The 20,119-nt window shown below is 37.3% G+C and overlaps 1 long non-coding RNA gene across 1 annotated transcript; it reads right to left on the bottom strand.

The window, feature by feature from the left end:
- Positions 1 to 747: 747 nt before the first annotated feature.
- Positions 748 to 20,070, bottom strand: LOC113458647 (uncharacterized). The gene is made up of 4 exons (XR_012579002.1): positions 19,744 to 20,070; positions 17,431 to 17,546; positions 2,561 to 2,631; positions 748 to 1,335 (listed from the first exon to the last, which is right to left on the bottom strand). It is a non-coding gene; the product is annotated as an uncharacterized LOC113458647 (long non-coding RNA).
- Positions 20,071 to 20,119: the final 49 nt, after the last annotated feature.

Raw genomic sequence — 20,119 nt, 5'->3', positions numbered from 1 at the left:
CCTTTATATTGTTACTAAAAAGAGCCAGTGTGTTCCATCTTGAGAGGAAGGATTCAGAGCATCTTAGAAACAGAAGAACATTGGGATATCCCTCCTGGCAAGGTCCTCTACATGGTCAAGTGTATCTACTCCACCCTTATCCTGTTTGTTTAAATTCTCAGGAAAACCTCTATGGAAAAGGTTCTGCAGTTTTCCTTAGTAACCTCTAAGTTCTGTGTAACTGCTGGCCAGCATTCCTCATTTGCACGGGCAGTACCAGGCATTACTATGGCACTGTTGAATCCCCTGCTTCTGAATATTTTCAAAGGATGGACAAACAAGTGTGGAGAATGCCCCATATCCACCTGATCTCTCAGTGCAAGCCATTGTGCTGTCTCCAACTACATTTCATCAGGTAGCAAAGTGTTGTTCTTCTGTGCAGCTCCTTAATTTAGAAGATGTAGTGTATTCATTAAACACCTATGAAAAGCCCATTAAATTAAAATAAATGCTAGTCTGGTTTTGTTATTAGGCTACAGTGTTTGGTCTGGTATAAAATAAAATAAATTAATCAGCATAAAATCAGAATACAGAGTAACAACAGGAAAGAAAGAGAGAACTCTTTCCTCCTAACAAAACTGACCTGCGTATTCACAAATAAATCTATGATCTGTAAGAAAAGCAGTGCAGTAGAAAAATATCCATTCTGCTGTTTGCATTTCAATGCACACTGTAGAAATTACAAAACCACCCACTTAAGAACACCGATGTGTTATAAAGATATTTATTAATTCCTTGTTAATCACACTCCTGTATCTGCCAAAACATCTGCCATACTTCACTGAATTGCTACATTATGCTTTCTTTACTGTGCCATCAAAGTACATGAGATTTTAGAAGAAATCAAAACAAAGGTATTATAAAAGTACTTTACAATGTGCAACAAACCAGAAATTAGCATGAAAAATTAAATATTAAGGCATTTTAAACAGTTACAGGTAAATAAAATACGACATATATGTAAAAACAACACTTAATAACTGTAAGACCCTTTGTTTCCATACATTAAAGTGTGTGACTTTGAAAGTTAATATTTAGTAGCAATATAAGATCAAATGTCCTCAACTTAAACATTGTATGTTAAACTGCAAGGAAAGCTAACTCTGTTATTATCTTAAAGAATGATGGCATTGAATATTTTATGTAGAAGGATAATTCATGTTAGATAAAGTTGATATCCATTATCTCCTTGAATCCCAGTCTTTCCCAAGTTCAGCTTGATAGCAAATAGATGGAAATTGCCTTCTTACCAACTCTATTGCTTTCTTCATCAACACAAAAGCCCAATGAACACCACTGTGAGTAGAAATAAAGTACCATTATAATAAAATCCTATAAGTCCACTAAAGGAGCAGGAAAAAATAATTTATTCTAATGATAATTATTTTAAAGACAAAATTTTCTATAGTATGCTGATCCAGCATGTATAAAATATCATCTGATGCAGAATGAGTAATATAATTCCTCAAAAGAGGAAGGCAGATTTCCAGGGCTCTCCTGACTGTCTCTGTATTCTTTTCCTACATGCCCAGTAAAGTATGAAGTGTATATATTTTCCTCTTTTAGCACAAGGAATCTATTATAATATTGGTTATAATATTCTTTAATATAGCCATTGAATGTTCATGATGATACTTGTTTTGTCTGTTGGGAGGATTTATAGATAAGATTTTTTTTTAAATGCACACCTTCAATTAGATGACTCTTCCAATTTCATTAGTGTTTTGAAAACTGTCCCTTTCCATTCCTTTGTGCATCTTGTGAACTCTAGCACAAGAACAGTAGCAATCAATGGCAGCAGCTTTTCTTTTCCATTTGGAACCAAGAAGAAAAGGGAAGCAACATTACTGTTTGAATGATTTCTTGACAACAATAAAGGTACTTTCTGCAAAGGCCTTTAAGCCAGCATTTGCCTAATGCCAGTTAATTCTTTCACCATGCAACGACTCCTAGGGAGAGAATTCCCATTAGTGGTTTGTCAAACATGCTCCTGGGTTTCACACTAACCTGGGTAATGGGCTGTTGAGAATTTTGCAGTTTGTGTTGCTTAGGTTCTCATCTACTTCTGGCACAGATGAAATATAGCACTAACCAAAACCTCCTCCTGCCCTAAGTAGTCTACATCTGATCCTTTGTTGCTAAAAACAACATTTTTGTTGCAAAAGCATTTTGGTGGCAAAAACATATTCCTTGTCACCAAATGTTATTTGGTCTAAATGCAGCCTTCAGTTACAAATTACAGATTTCAGAAAAAAACAAGTAATTTCTGCTATGAGCGAGCAATAAGAGGTATAAAACTTCAAAAGATATATTTAGGGGGAAATAATATTCAGATGTGACTGTGCTTGTTATTAGGACAAATTTACTTCAAATAGACTAAATTAAAATAATAGTCTAATTTTATTAGACTAAATATTAAAAGCTGGCCTAAAGAAAAAAAAAAGTTGCATGTTAGAGTCTTGCAATGATAAGCATTCCATACAAAGCATTCTTTAGAATATAACCAAAGTGATTTACTTACTGTAGTAAAACTCTTCAGTAATGCCAAGTCATATATGATGTTCTTTGAAAATGAAGAAAATTCTGTGAAATCTGTGAGTAAAGACTGATTTTGAGACCATTAAAATATTAAGCATGGAGCAATGATATGGAGACACAAGCTTAAGATTTATGACTGAATATCAGAATAGACGTATTACAAACTGCTACACATTCCTGGTTGTGGTTCAGTGTGTTTTGCTGGTTTGACAATAACAATATGCATAAAATTAGGCCATGACAAGAAAGTAACAGCTGGCTCCTCAGTAAAAAGTAAATAGAAGAACTGTATTTCAAGAAGAACTTCTATTTCAAGCCAACTTTGACTGTATTCATTCTTTCTCTGAAAAAAAAAAAAATCCAAAACATGTAAAGCAAATGACTTTGCTTGGTGTAGAGCTGAACCTGCCATAGAATTTGAGCAATATATTACAATAATAATTTCATTGGACAGCTGCTTTTCAAATGCTGTTTCAAACTCTGGTTGAAACAGAAGCATGCAAGCTTACAGGAGGAGAAGCAAAATCATCAGGGCAATGGACAAATATTATTTCATTACAAGTGTACCCAAACAACTTCATTATTCTTACTTTGCAATAAGAGCAGAATACAGCTATATTTTAGAGTTTTAACAAATATATGTGTCGTTTACTTCGAATGCCTAAAAAGTGAAAATTCTCTGCCTTTACCTATATCCCAGGTATCACATGAAAAACTGTAAAAGGGATTTTGTGGTTTCATGTTCTTATCCAATTTACTCTTCTGCAAACAGCACTGATTCTAAATCTCAAAAAAAACACAGATATAATATTTTAGTCATCACTGCCACCATCAGTTTTTGAGAAGTATTAGAATTAAAAAGAATATGTAAATCAGAAGTGCATACTGTCCTTGCTAAGAACAGAGATGCTATAAAAAACAAAGCTTTTCAAAAATGGAACAATGAAATGCCTGAAGAATGAAAGTGTTTCCGCTAGGGAAGGAAAGGTTTGCATAAATAGGAATCACTTTCTCCTTTCCTTGAGGGAGTTGCTCTATTAATGCAGCCATCAGAAAGAAATCCCCAAACTAATACATTTAAACTAAGCAACACTGATGAAAAGGAAGAAAAGAAAAAGACATGATGGTTGGAAAGAAAATATTATCTGTCATCTCACTTATTTTCATCAATTTCAACAGCTGATGGACAGATTAGTCATGTGAAGACTTTGCCTTTTACCTCTGCAGCATTTTATCTTATGAAAGGAAAAAATATATAAAAAGGAGCTGAAAAGAACTAAAAGTGTCAGGACTTCATAAATGTGTGGGACAATAATAACCTGGAATCACATATTTTAAGATACTCTCTTGAGTTTTAGGGGTATTTCTCAGACAAGGAGTTTCTGTGAGTGAAAGAGGGGTTGAATTGATCTCTCCTTTCCTACCTAACCTTTTATTAATGTTTTCCAGTGGTGATAATGAGCTTTTCTGTAACACAACCATACCTGGATTCTGTTTGTGGGTGCTTCGGAGTGCTAGAAGTGCTACCTATGTCCTTTTCACATTTTAGTGAAAAAGATTCAAATATCTTTGAGAAAAATCACTGCACCAGCAGCAACTACAGCAGAATGCAAAATCTAGGAAGGCCAAATGCCTCAGAATAAAATACTGACAGATTCTATAAATATTTATGCATAAATTGTAAATACAGTCCTAAAAATGTAATGGTTTAATAATTTGTTTATATTTAATTAGTGGAGCAATTACATGACTCATAGATACCACTTAGTTCCAGCCTCAGCTGTAACTTGTTTGCTCCAAATGCAACATCTGTATCAAACACTGTAGTGACATTTCTAGGAAATACAAACAGCAGCACAACAGTTGGGGAAAAACTGTGATTTACCAGAAATGATTGGACAATGTATTTAAACGTTTTACTTGTATGAGGCAAAGGATAAAAAAACTCCAAAAGATTCTGTGCGACTGAAAAGAAAATTAATTTCTGGAGAATGCTCAGCTTCGGAAAATTAATCAAAATGCATTCCCTTCCGTGGTGTGAAATACTCATCAAAACTAAGCTGCTCATGTTTATGATGTTTTAGCATATTCATTGTTACATTATGAACGGTTCAAGTTATGCATTATATCTCTCATTTTGTTGGGATGCTTCTCTACCCACTTTTGAGGCAGGTACATCTGAGAAATTTAGATATTTAGAACAAAACCTCATTAACAAATTTAATTACAGCCTGGCAGTTTGTCTTCTAGAAGACAAAGAAACCCCCCACTTAAATATTTATTTACTAACAAGACAGTGAATATTAATTATTTTGTAACAACAGAGAATGCCAACAGTAGATTTAATAGAGGTAGTTCCCAAGGCCTGTTCCCAAAGAGGTTATAGCAAGTCTACAAGGTACAGTTTCCATTTATACTTTATGTTCTTTAAAACATCACTCACTTTCCCCAATGTGCTTTTAGATAAGAAGATAAACCAGAAGGGCTTCAAGCACAACAGAAATTTTCAGCTGAGAAGAACAGAGAGCCAAGCTGCTTGCAGAATGAACAGTAAAGCCAAAGGGACGAGACAGAAGTGCTTTCTAGGATAAAACTTCCATTTTAAATGCACAACAGAACTTCCAAGGCAGAAGCATGGCTACAGTGAAATTCATTTATCTTTATCTGTGCAGCTATGTATGTTTTTAATATTGAATGGTATGTCAATACCCATATCTATGGGTATGGAAAATCCACTAAATAAGAGAGAAAAAAAAAAAACATGAATGGCACTCCAGGGAATTTGATGTTTAATCTGCATGCCATGACAAATCTATGAGAAGGAGCTATGTTTTCTGTCCTTTTAAACTCTTTAAACAAAAGCAGGGAATACCAAATTTGTTAGACAAATTTTTGTTCCTAGGCTACCCAAAGAATAACCACATTAATTCATTATGGATATTCATAGCTTAAAATGTTAGAATGGATCAAGATGTGATTTGGCATGATCTCCTCTTTAACACATTACATTTATTTTCTAAAGCAAAGCTTTTTAACAGCCAGCCAGACTGGATTTCAAAGAAGATGAGTTCATAATATTCCCTGGCTAACTGCTCCAAACCTCACTGGTATATCTGCATGTCTTTTTTTTTCTTTTTTAGCTTTAATTTGCTAAGACCTTGCTTCTTAGTTTAGTTCCACAATAGCATTAAAAAAGTAATTTGCTAGGTTAAGTAATACACTCAAGATACAAAAAGACATAAGACACCACATGATGTTGTCGAACCGCCTCCCATTTTGCAGACAGAGGTGCAGGCCAAAGGAGAAACAGCAGCACAGCACAGCAGATAACTCAAAAGAGTTGTGCCAACACAAGTGAACTTTCCAAGTCCTACAGGAGCAAATGCATCCTTGGAGATAGTTACAAAGCTTTTACCAATCACAGCAAGCCTAAGTTTATGGTTTAGTTGCTTTATGACAAGAATGATTACAAACAATTATCCTTAGACAAAAGAGGAGAAATTGAAAGGAAAACAATCACAAGCTTATTTAAGTCTCTTGTGTAACTACATTCCTCCAGGCATGGAACTTTTGCTTCTTAACAAGAGGTTATTTTAAGACTGTGTTTTAACAAACCTGTGTGTTTTCATTCAATGCTCTGTCCGGTTGCCATAGTGACACAGAAGCTGGCACATGAAAGCAGCCTTTCTGAAAACTCAGTGCAGTGACACAGGTGATTAGATCAAAACTGTAGAACATGAAGATTAACTTCCAACACTTATTACAAAAATATCCTAAGAAAACCCCAACCCAAAAACCAGAAACAAGATTTATTGATCTCATTAAAGCCCATGTTTTCCAAAACAATGATCTAATTAGTGTTTAGAGACACTGAAACTAAAAGCTAAACCAGAAACTACTATTTGTTTTTGATGAAGTGTTGAATTGATAATAATAATATGAAATGTCAAACTTTTCATAATTCCTTCATTTCTGGCAAAACCCAATGAATGGTATCAAATGTATGGTCTAATTAAGTCCTCTTCTCAATAAAGACATGACTCAGCAAGGAATCTGTAAATGGACAATTGTAAATTTTCTGGTCGGCACTAAGCCATGATATTGAACATACTGGTGCATTTTGGTCCATTTGCTAAGCTCTATCACCCTAATAGCTTTTTGATATTACCTGTTCTTTTGATTCACCACTCTTTTCTTTAACCTATGAAAGATTTTTCCAAAATAAATAATTTAATCTCTATAGACAGAAAACTTAGCCAATATTCTCTTAAATGACATGCCTACATTGAAATACTGCTAAATGGCAACAACAAAAGATGTGAAACTAAGATTAGCCTTGTACATCTTCATTACTAATTAAGTGGTTTCAGATCTTGAGATTGAAGGAACTACATTAAAGGCAAAGTACAATAATATTTTATCTCTCCAGTGATGAGTTTTCCATTGATAAAAGCATCAAATCCATAAACAGCAGCTTTATCCTCCAAAGGAGAGATATATTTAGCTTCAATTGATTTATGGTTTTAATTGGTGTAAGGCTGTAACATCACTACCTGAAATGAGATTTTTTTTGTGCAATATTAAGTTGTGATTAAAACATCAACACTTTCAGTGTAATGCTGCTTTCTACTACAAAATGTTAATCAGCATGCCACAATTAGAACTTCCACTTACACTTTAGAAATGAAGGTACAATATTCATCAGTGCTTGAAAAATATATAAGGAGCTGTAGAATTTTAATCTCTAAATCATTGATCAAATCTCTTCAGAAGAAGAGGAAATCATGACCTTCTAAAGGTCATTTGATGCACTGTCAGAGCTCAAGGGGTCAAGCTATGGCCTGCAAAAGAAGTCACTACTGCAGCAAGTCTATAATGGTACAAAAAATATTATGTGCTTTTATGAGGCTGCTTTGGCACTGAAACCCCTTGAATAGAGATCCTTGTGCAGAGACATATGTGACAGATTTGGTGAAGCCACAGCTCCAGCACGATGAGATTGCTTGGGGCAGGATGTAGTTGAAAGGGGAGGAGATTGTGGAATTATGCTGCAGGATTGGAAAAGACTTGGGACTTGACAGAATGTGTTCTTAGGGAATATGTACTAAAAACCAAGTTAGCCTGCCTGGCTAACTTTTATTAGCCTTTTTTCAGGTTAGAATAGCAACTTATTCTGGAGTGATTGATATTTTACTTGTAACAGCTAACTTATGTTGTCTAACCAAAGCCAAAACCAAACCACAAATACATTTGCAGAAACCTTTTATCATCCTAGATATTCCTCATGGTTTACAGTTCAGCCAAGGAGGTCTTTTAAAGAGGACAGAATGTGTATGCTACTGCAGAAAGCTTCTTGCCAACAGTCACTTGATTACACATAGGCAGAAGACAGACTTAAAAATAGAGCTAAGCCTTTCACTGACCAAAGAATTTAATGTATTTTTTTACTATACATCTATAGGAATAAAAACTATTTCTACTCAGTTTCAGGACTTGTCTTCATTTAGAGATTGAATTGCAACCCCCCAGTTTTTAAAAATTTTTTAACTGAATACTAAATAGCATTTTTACTAAAAAATAGCTTTACAAATAGATTATTTTTTCAGGGCTGAGTTATGGAAAAGCACAATAAATAGCATACTCTACCTGGGCTACAAAGCCTATTATCCTTGCCATAAAACAAACACTTTCCAGAGGGAATGCATTTCCCAATCTGTCCTGAAGACCGGTTTTTACAGGATTCAAAAGATTTGCATTTGGTAATGCACAGGCAAAATAAAGAGTTATGAAAGATCAAAAAGCTATTTTTGAAATATACACTTGGGAAGAATGATTGAAACGAATCCTGTATCAATGGCCCACATTTATTTATAAGGTTCAGAACACAAAGGTATCATTCCATTTCTGTGTTGTGCACTGCTGAGCTGTAGGCTGTCTATCTGTGGGATCATGAGTCAGGATCACTCTTTAGCTTTACAAGGTCTTTCTTTAGAACCTCATATTTGAATTATTTAAAGACCATTTGATGATTTATGTAGAAGTACTTCCTTTGCTTCTCTTGAAACATTCTGTGGCAGGATTGCAGAATAGCAATAGCAGGCAACTGCTATTGGTAATTAAGCCTGCAGGAAATCTGTTAAGCAAATGTTACACAGATGTCACATGGTAACCACTCATTTGGTAACATCTGCAAACAAATGACAAATTACTTTTTATTATGTTGGCTTCAAACAAGTACTCAAAAAAGGGTTCTGATAAGCATTTATGAAACTCAAGGGGCAAGTCAATATACAAAAAGAAGAATAAATTCTTACTTGCATACTGTAAATGACAATGTAAATGTAAGATGACAATGACTCTGTGTCATTGCTCTCTTGCACCACTTCCATTCCAATTGTAGGCTGGAATAGTTTTATTTGATTGTCAGCAAGGCAAGACTTCTGGATATCCTTTGCCAAAAATAAATCCTCTGACAGGATCTATGGATTTATATTGTAATTGCATTAAAAGAGGGAAATTTCTGTTTGCTCTGTACTTACAAGAATGATGTAGCTATTAGACTTCTGACTGTCACTTCTCCAGAGGGCCTGGTGGCTTGGGCTGAGTGCCAGCCTTGTCAGCACAGCTGTGAGAAGACTGAAAATTCCTGCCTCTCCTCTGCTCACGTGCCTTTGAGCTTGGGCCCTTACCCATGGTCTCTCAGCTGAACTCTGTTGCCAATATGTGTGCATCAGCCTTGTACCTCCCTGGTTCTGTCCCAGATCCTTATGGACTCAGGTTCCTGGTATGATCTGGACCTGCAGAAGAGCCACCATGAGGAGGCCAAAGGGACTGACGGTGGCTGCTCTCACCAGCAGTGACAGCCACCTGCTCTGACTTTCCTGTCTGGGTCCTGCCCGCCCAGAGCCGCTGCCAGTCCTCCCCAGCAGGCTGAGCACTTCTCCACTAGTTTCTACAAAGATGAGGCAATGGACTGGCTTGCAGCACAGTAACTGATCTGACTGACTGAACTCCTACCCAGCTTAAAAATGAAGGAACTGACACAGGAGCTTGGGGGGACTTCCTTGGAGACTGCCCTGGGCAGACCAGCTGTGCTTCAGCTAGGTGTTATCTAGATATGCTGGCTGACTTATTGCTCTGACAGCCCAGGCAGTCCAAGGAACTCCCCTGAGCAGTTTATGCTGTAGGTGAAGGAGAAGGGCAGGCTGTACATGGATTGGGATTTTAAATAATCTCTGGAAACTGTTCTGGCCTATGCAGGGAAGGAAAGTGTACACAGAACAGTCTATGCGTGTAGTTTACAAACCTCAGATATGTTTTTGCACATAGGTGAAGATAATAAAGAGAAATTTATTATGTACATGCTAGAGTATTTGTTAGGGTCAGCTGGAGGATAATTATAACAGCTCCCTGGCTCTCCTTTGATCCAGCTGAAGATGCCCTCACAATGAGTACAGTGTCACCATTTAGAGAGCTACTGGTCTTCCTGATGAAAGCATCAAATTCCCCCCCATGAGTGTTACTCAAATAATAAGATTCCAATAAATTAATTTGTTTTAAACTTACAGCCTGTGAATTTGCCAGTTATGCAAAGTATCCTGTCAAATTATCTAGTAAGTATGTTCAGAACTGGTGTGTAGCACAGGGTTTACAAGCAATATGGAAAAGTTATCTGCCACAGGTCCTCTTTTCTAGATAACAACTTTTTGGAAACTATGTGCTCTATTACAGTTTGGTGACATCTAACTTGATAGAACTCCATCAGCATTTTTATAGTGCCTCATCACCATGTCCCTCATCCAGGTGCATTTTTAACTTGAAGTAAAATACTTTCTGCTTTGCTCACCTTTAAAAGAAGAGGCTCCTAAACTGAAAGCTATTGCAAAATTGCAGAAAGAGCACAAAGCGACAAATACTGAAAATGGATCATTAAAGTCCACACTGAAATAAAACTTTAACTCTTGTTAGTACATGAAATATATTATTGCAGCTAGAATTGGAAAATAGTATTTAACAGTTGGATGCTATTCTGCCCTCATCGTGGGCTACTCGCAAAGTACCTTAAGCAGAGTTAAGAGACAGTAAAATAACCTCCCTGAAATAAAATGGAATATAAATCACACTGAAAGAGAACAACATTGTGTTGATTCACATTGCCAGCTTTAATGTATTGATAAAATAACATAAAGAAGATAATAAATTTCTTACTAAATGTTTAAGTGCACCACATGATTCTAAAACACACAGTAGAAGTCTTATTTATAAAGTGCAACCTACAGATGAAATGATAGTAATGAATGTTCTATTATTTTGTCCTCTCAAGGCAAGAGGAAAAAGGCAAAATGTTCTTTAATTCACATGAACTACAGGCAACAGCTAGTAAAATGTTGACATAAGAGGCTGCACAGCAATGTCTTACTGCAGTCAATATTGATCCAAGAACTAGTCTCTGTCTCTCAAATGCCTTTGGGACAAAATGAAAGGTTAATCTAACTGATCAGCATCCCACTTCTTGATTATTGTGTGATTTTTTTTTTACTGAGATTTTTTTTCCTCCAATTTAAATGTTATTTCTCTTGTAAATTAATCATAAGTGGGAAGAGTTAGTGAAAGCTGTTTTATTGTATTCTTACAGATAGATGCACTGAGATTCAGAATCTTTTATGTCTCTGTGGTTCAGTGCTTGTAAAGGCTATCAATGATTGAACATTATTTACCAAATACTTGTCAAATTTCACCTACCTGAAATAAGTCAGGAATCTTAATATCAAAACAATTGTATGTCGTAAAAGGCATTTACCACAAACAGCGTTTCCTTGTGTCTTTGCTGATTTATGCAATATAGTCACTATGGTTTCTTAGTATATTTATACAATAAATGTATATTGTAATTGCTAATGTACTCCTTACTCACCAGAACCCATATAAATATGCATTATTTCCACATCGAAAAGTGAAAAGAATACTCTTCTGCCATATAGAAATTGAGGAAGAGCTGCAAAAGTGAGTTTCACGTAATAAGATTTAAGCAAAGTCATTCCAGAATTGGGGAACATTCTACTGGCAAAGCTCTTCAAATTTAACATAATTTGGCCTTCAGTTTTAACAAAATTCTTGCCTTAAGCAGTGATTTTCTTCTTGTTCTAAAGTCATAGTTGTTTGTTAGGTCATTGGAACTCAAATTACATGAATGAAGATTATCCTCTTCAACATTTAGACAGCAAAGTAAAAGAACTGAGGTATGTGGGAAAGGGAGATTAAATGAGCCATAGGCTTAACAAAAGGGTGGATAGGCAGTTACTCTTAATAACAGCTGTAATACCCAAAGGCCTTCAGCAGTAGCAGTGCATTAATTACATGTCACCTGATAATGCAGCAAGGACTATAATTACAACTATTTTTTCCATTACAAGAGAATGGCTGACTGAAGGATGGTTGAAACCTGCTGCATGCTCTATCTTCTTACATGATCTTCTTACTGGATTTATCTCATGAAAGGGATCCTAAGAATTGTGTCAATTGCTATAAAATAGAAAAGTCATCTGCCCTAGGGAAGTAGGGCATGGTTTTAGTGTTCTGACTCTAAAGCAAAATTTGAGATAAAAGTCTCCAAAGCAAGGATTGGAACAGACTGCATGGGAAGTTGAGTCACCATCCCTGAAGTATTTAGAAGATGTGCAGATGTGACACTCAGGGATATAGTTAAGAGGTAGACTTGGCAGAGTTAGGATGGTTGTACTTGATGAACTCAAAGGTTTCCTCCAACTTAAACAATTCTATGAATCCATGGATTTGCTGAAGTGCAGAAGTATCAATAGTGTAATTACCAATCCCAATCTGAAACACAAGATAGATGTTTGCTGGGAAAAAATTACTTCTAACAGCCTTTACATATTGACCCTCACAGAGTAACAAGAATTAACTTCCATCATTTAGGCTTATGTTGTTTACTGATTCAATTAGTAAATTATCCAGGTCTTCCATAGAATTATCAGGTACATGGACATAACAGTCTGCAGACTCCAAATTCTTAAATTATCAATAACATAACTAAAACTCATTTCAGTGATGTGTTTTTTATTCAGAGTTTCCCCTCTCCAACAATGAGAGAAGGACAACAGCATGGCAATTTTAGCTGGGGAAAAAAACCTTCCCTGGTTCTTCTGTGGAGAAAGAATATTGCTCTTCATTTTTTTATATAACATTTCACTTGTACAGCATCACATGCATTAAAAATATAAATGGAATATTTTAATTTATATATTGAATCAAGATACAATGTCTACAGTTCTTGTTTTTTCTGTGTGAAGGCAAAACTCTACAACACTTACACCACTTGGTATTTTCCTTCTGAAATCTCAGAAATAAGTATGGCACTTCCTTTGTTATTCAGCACAAAATTAACTACTCTACCATTTTCCTTTATGGATGCTTTCAACTTGCTCTTCTCCTGAATAGGCAAGAATTTTAGATTAATAAAGAACACACAGTTTCCAAAGATTGCCATTGCTGTTCTGTTAAAAGAGAAAAGATTTTTTTTTTTGGCTGAGAAAACTTCATTTCCCAATATCCACCTAAGTAGTCTCTCATATTCTTGCAATTCCAGGGAGTTGCAAAACAGCATGGTATTCAAAGCTACTTGGAACATATCTTAATCAGTTTTATTAATTTTGTTTAATTATGTGGAAAATTTAGCATGACCTACATTTTCAGTAAAATCATGGCTTGAACTAAGTGCAAACTCTTTTCTTAATCTCTTGCTGCTAATACATGCTGTTAGTAATGTGGAATTACCTTAAATTGGACTGCAACAACCTTGCCTTCAGTTCTCCTTTCACACAGAACCATTATAAAATAACTCTTTTTCAAGAATGTAAATTGCATTTCATGTTTCCACTAACTGATTCATAATCTGAAAATATTAAAAAAAACCAAACCCCAAAACAAAAACCCCACAGCACAACATCTAAAAAAAAACTTTAGAAAACTGATCCAGACTAAACCTAATGCAGAAAACACACAACACGTGTCTCAACTACAACAAAACCCCCAGACCTAAGAGCACAATATTAATCCAGATCTGGATTAATTAATTAATTAATTAACTAATAATTAAGAAAAGTGAATTTCTGATAGAATTCACTTCTGGCTGTGGAAGTGAGGCTGAGGCAGGGGAGAGTTGGAAGTAGGAGTGTTGCTCTTCTCAGCAGTGTCAATCTAAATCATCTGTAAAACAAATTGAGTGAAAATTGGGCTGCACGTCATTTGTGACAAACTATGCTAAGATATGGGAGACTGGGAAAGTTTCATTTAAACAGGAGTAGAATTTATGACAACAAAATGTCAGTATTTGGCTGAAGTGATTAAAATATATCATCAATATCTATTTGTCTTCCTGGACACTAATGAGTGTAAGGTTATTTTAAAAGCTGATTTTAAAAGAATGATAAACACTGTGTAAATGAGCACACTGCACAGAGCACTGACCTCTTTATATAGCATATGAGCTCCTCAGCATGTCATGGGGCTTTCTAGGGTTTCAGAGCCCATCAGTGGTAAATAAGTCTTAAGTGCAAACTTGCTGGTCTCATGACTGGGTGGGTTCAGATAAAACAAAGCCAAAAACAATGCCCCCATTAAGCTTATTTGAAGCACAGGGCACAGTTTAATTTTCTCTGAAAGGCATTCAGAGAGTGTGCTTCCAAACTACCCTGAGAACTTAATCAACCTTAGGCAGCTCTTGGTTTGGCTGAAAACTGCATTACTGCTCCAAGTCAAGCTAATGCAGACACCCTGCTAATGGTACAGTAACTAGTGTGGAGGGAATACATGCTTGTAAAACAAAACAGACAAGTCATAAATTTTTTAACCAAGGAATGTTTGGATCCCAGTGCACCATGTCCATATCTCATCCAGAGGGTTTGTATCAGTGTCACTGGGAAAGACTTTTACTCTATTTATATTTCTGAAAAGGCTACTTAATGATGCAAATTTTCCACACTGACCCAAGGCCAAGAAATTTTATTTGTGAGATAACTAGACAGAGCTGACACTCTAGAATACTTGGCCCCTCTAAATTCATCCTGCACTTGCAGGAGGAGGCAGAAGAAATCAGAAACTTCTTGTTCAAAGGTAATGTGGGAGGAACGCAGTTCTTGTGCTTTGCAAAAACATCTGATGTTAAACTTCCCTCTCTCTTGGAGAGGCCCTTTGGAGCAAAAATGCCTTTTCTCTATCTTAATGAGAGCTCCACATAGACTGCAAATTCTGATTAAGCTTCTATCCTTCTATAAAGAAACCTACACTAAGGACTGAAAAAAAAAGGAAAAAAGGGAAAGCAAATGCTAGTTGAAGTACTTGTGTTCATTTCCTAATTCACATTTTTCTGCCCTGTGTATGTACAAATGGGGAAACATTTATTAGAAAATTTTCTTTAGACTAAACCCAAATAACTTAATTACCCAGTAGGTCATTCTGGCTTTAAAATTATTGGTCAAATTGTGCCAAAGCCTTTAAAAGGTCAATAAAACCTTTGCACCAACCCTGCAGAAAGATTCTGTTTTAGTACAGAGAAAGAATAAATCAAGAGACAGTGACAATGCAGAGGAAATGTTTAAATGGCACTGACATCAGCACTTGACAATCTGATATAAGATTATGGTTTGATTAATTTATCAAGGACCAAGTTGAGAGGAGATAATTAGGATAAGGTTTCAGATAAAAAAAACTCCAACCAAACACATTACCCTGAGATAATTTTAGGCTAAGACTGAGAGCATGTTACCTACACGACATTTAAGGAATACGTTTATTTTCTTACCCTCTGGCCTATTTGATTTTCAATGTATGCATTTCTTCTGCAGCACAGGAAAAATGAAATCAGATGGCTACTGTGGAATAAATTATTAGTTAAAAAATAAGTAGTTAGTCAAGGAGACAGAGCATCATAATCCATTTGAATTTGGGTTTTTTAGTAAAACCTGGAAAATCAACACTATGAGATGCAATTTTACCCATGTCTGTATACACTATACACCTTATGGAACTGGCAACTCTATAATGGTTTTAGATAATGGTAGTAGGTGCATTTAGGTCAGGTAGGTAACAGATCAAAGGGCACATGAGGTCAATATATACCTAAATATTGTGGTTCTTGTTTTTTGTTGGTTGTTTTTGCATTAGCAGTGGTTTTGGCCTAAAAGTACTCTCTGCTCACACACACACCCACCCCCACAAAATGGGACGAGGCAGTCATCAGTCACAGCCAGCTGGGGTTCATGAGGAGAAAGTCCTGCTTGGCAAACTTATTTTATTTTTATGACAAGGTGACCCACCTAGTAGATCAAGGGAAGCCAGCTGATGTAATTTTTCTGGATTTCAGTAAAACTTTCAAAACCGTCTCTCACAGTGTTCTCTGACTGAGGACGGGGGATTGTGCTGCTCTGCTTTGAGCTGGTGTGACCTCACCCTGAGTCCCATGCGCAGTTCTGGGTGCCACCGTACAGGAAAGACAATAAACTATTAGAGAGCATCCAAGGAGGGCCACAGGGATGGTGAAGAGCCTTGAGGGGAAGCATTTTGAGGAGCAGCTGAGGTCACTTGGTCTGTTCAGCCTGGAGAGGAGGAGACTGAGGGGAAACCCCACTGCATCTGCAGCCTCTTTGTATGAGAAATAGCTACTCACTTTTCATAGTTAGGAAAGTTTATTAAACCTTATCAAAAATACAACAGAAGACTGAATAGAGAAAAAAGGTCACATGAGCAAAAGATTTTCCTACCATGTGTTCAGCCCCCTCACAATGGAGGTTTCCCCTTTTTAACTCTTTAACCCCTCCCAAAGTTCTGTCCATCAACCCCTTCTTCACTGTCCAGAGGTGGAGATTTCTTCCTCAAATCCTGACTGGAGATCAGATGTCACCATAGTGACAAGATGGCCCTCCCAGATGTCCCAACTCCAGCTGTCCCTTGATAACCACGTGAGGGGGTAAAACATAACTATAAATCTATAAAACTTTTTATAACCTATATGCATTATATTTGTCCATTAATTGAGAGTCAGTCATTACTCATCTATCACACTTGTGAGGGGAAGAGGAGGGGCAGGCACTGATCTCTTCACTTTCATGCCCAGTGACAGGGCCTGAGGGAATGGCCTGAAGCTGCGTCAGGGGAGGTTCAGGTTGGACATTAGGAAATGGTTCCTCACCCAGAGGGTGTCTGGGCACTGGAAGAGGCTCCCCAGGGAATGGTCACAGCACCAGCCTGGCAGAGTTCCAGGAGCATTTGGGCCGTGTGCTCAGGCCCATGGTGTGACTCCTGGGGTGGTCCTGTTGAAACACAGGCCTCAACTGACATAAGTGACATAAGTACTTTAGCATAGGTAGGAATTAGCAAAATATTTAAGTGTAACTGCTGCATCTGGCTGTAACCAATTTTGCAAGCAGATGCCTAGCTCTAGCAGGCTAAAGTGGTAAGAAAGGAGAGGCATGTTGGCTGTCACACAAAGTCAGAAAAATGCAAAGTCATAGGGTTTGTTTTCATAGATAGAAGAACGTAATCAATAAAGCACAGTTATAGAAAAGCATAACAGCAGTTAGGTGAATGTGATGAATGAATGTGTTACATAGGAGCTATGTACTGTGTTTGTAGCCCTAGGAAAAAGAAACCACACGTTGTGTAAGACCCCAACCCTTAAAGCTGCAGGTTTTAGATAAGCAAACAAGCAAGGGTGGATGCCAGAATGGTGAAGTATAAAAGCCTGTGCAAAATGAGCCCCAGTCAGATGTGCACATGGAGTGCTAACCCCTGCATGATCTCCTGGCTCCAGTAAAAGTGTGCTGTGCTTTCCAGTACCTGCTGTGGAGTAGGTGCCTTTGGATCACACTGCAGGGCCAGGAGCTGGACTTGATGGTCCTTGGAGGTCCCTTCCAAGACTTCCATATTCTACGAGTCCATGAACTTTGGAATACCTGACAGAGATCAAGAATTTGAGTTAAAACCTGTTCAAAGCACGTACTCAGCAGCTTTTCTCTCCTGAGTGAGGGAGATTCTCCCTGATCTCTCTCACTATTGATTAATGTGATCACTGGATTGTAGGCCCTTTTCTCCTATTTCCCTAGAGAATTAAATTTCTTAAAAATTTTAGCAGTGTTTGGCTTTGCTAGTTTTGAATGGCAAAATTTACAAAAGTCAAAATCAGAATTTGTATTTGAATTAAAACTATTATATTTAATCTATGTGTTCAGGATTAATTAGCCAGTGATACAAACTTTTATAACTGGAATACTGTGTTGTTGCAGCATCTAATAAGGAAGTTTTGCAAAGTCTAACTGCTGACAATTTTCCCTGTTTTAATTCTTACAATTTTATATTGGTGGAGATCCTTAAGGTCCCAACAGCCTCAAAAGGATTTCACACAAGCACTCAAGCTTGTACTTCATGATCAAACCACAAACTCAACACTGCTGTCAGTAATGGATTATATTTTTAGCACATAGAAGAATCCAAAAATAAATTTCCATCATCCAACAACAGAGCATCATTAATCTATAGTCCTGTAAGACCATAAATGTGCAGGTAAACTGGAAAAAAACCCTCTAATAGTATTTTCCTACTAAGATATCAAAGGGTCTGAACGTCATGCTGTGGTTTAGAAAGGCACAAGTACAGATCCTTCTATATTCCAGCACATTAGCTTCTCAATGTTAATGAAGATTCGAGCCTTAGGACAATCATGTAGACACTATATTTGTAAATTGCTAAACCAAAGTCCAGGAAAAATGATGGCAGTGTGAAAAATGCCAATCACTCGTTGTTAAAATTTTAAAAGTTTAATAGTAATAAAATGATAATAAAATTAGCAATATAATTAGAGTAATCAAAATTTGGACAATTTGGATTAGGACAATATGAGACAATAAGAACAAAGAGTTGTGGACAGTCTGGGTACCTCTTTCTGAGCAAAATAAGCCCAAAAAAGGACACATGTTAACAGAGGATTAACCCTTAAAAGCAAGAGCCTGTTGCATATTCATACGCCTCATACATGATGCATAAATGCCATTCAGACAAAGGATTCTGTCTGGTCAGTGTCAGCTTCTTCTTAATCCTGACGGCATCGTCATGGCTTAGCAAGGTGGGAAGAAGTTTGTTTCTTCTGATAAGGGAGCAATAAATTCTCTTTCTCTGAAAGATTTAGGTGTCCTATGACTGCTATCTGGTGTGAGTACCTCATTCCTTTCTTTACAAAAATATCCCACATACATAGTTTCTATTTTAACATTATGTTATAACCTAAAACTAACACACTACTAAAAAGATTAATACAACATAACTTTCTAACACATACGATGTGAAAAACGCCAATCGCTTCTTTTTAAAATTTTAAAAGTTTAATAATACAATTAGAGTAATAATAATTTGGACAATTTGAATTAGGACAATATAAGACTATAGAAACAAAGAGTTATGGATGTCCGGGTACTCTTTTCTGGGCAACATAAGCCCGAAAAAGGACACACATTAACAGAGGATTAACCCCTACAGGCAACAGCCTGTTGCATATTCATACATCTGATACATGATGCATAAATTCCATTCAAATACAGGATTCTGTCTGATCATCGTCAACTTCTTCCTCATAAGCCTAACGGAGTCATCCTGGCTGAGCGAGGCGGGAAGAAGTTCGTTTCTCCTCTTAATGGAGCAATAAATTCCCTTTCTCTGAAAGATTTAGGTGTCCTGTGACTGCTATCTCAGTGCGAGTCCTTTCTTTAGAAAAAAAAGTGTCCCTACATAGCATAGTTTCTACTTTAACATTTTGTTATAACCTAAAGCTATATTTAACACACTACTAAAAAAATTAATACAACAGAACTTTCTAACATAACACATACACATATAATATTCATCTTAATATTTGCGAAAAGCCAATCATAAAATACGCCTTTTTCACAGCAGTACAGCAGAAAGAGCCCTACGGGACTACAGAAAGAATGAGGGAGAATTAAGACCAATAGAAGGCACATGAAGAGGCTGACCCGGGGTTATCCAGCCCGGCCCTGCCCACAAGGAGGGCCTGGAGCCCCGGGACACAGCCGGAGCCGCTCTATCGCTGTCTGGAGTTCAGAGGAAAACGCTAATTTAGCTCAGTAAGACAGAGCGTGCCTAAAACACGAAATGTCAGAAGGCCTGGAGGTGCATTTCGCCCATTTATCTCTGCGTTCCTCCCGTCCCGCCGCTGTTTAAAGTTTAAAAGGCTGTGAGTAGCCGCAGCTAAAGCACACTGACGTCCGCAGCCTCGCCCCAGCAGCAGAGCGACGCTGCTCCAAGAGGCCTCCGCAAAGGGCAACCAGTGGGAGCACTCAGGAGCTACCCCGAGCTGCGGGGCGCCTTCGGGAGCCGGGACAGCCCCGACTCCGGAGCGGCTCCCGCCGCCGCTTCCCGCCCGGACAGCCCCGGCACGAACCGGGGCACGGCCGCCACTGTGGACGCCCATCAACCGCCTTCCCGCCGCGGAGGCTCTTGGGAGCTGTAGTCCCAG

This window comes from Zonotrichia albicollis, chromosome 2, assembly GCF_047830755.1.
Source record: "Zonotrichia albicollis isolate bZonAlb1 chromosome 2, bZonAlb1.hap1, whole genome shotgun sequence".
In the NCBI taxonomy this organism is placed as follows: Eukaryota; Metazoa; Chordata; class Aves; order Passeriformes; family Passerellidae; genus Zonotrichia; species Zonotrichia albicollis.
Note: the sequence above shows the minus strand (reverse complement) of the source record. Positions and strands in the feature narration are given on the sequence as shown.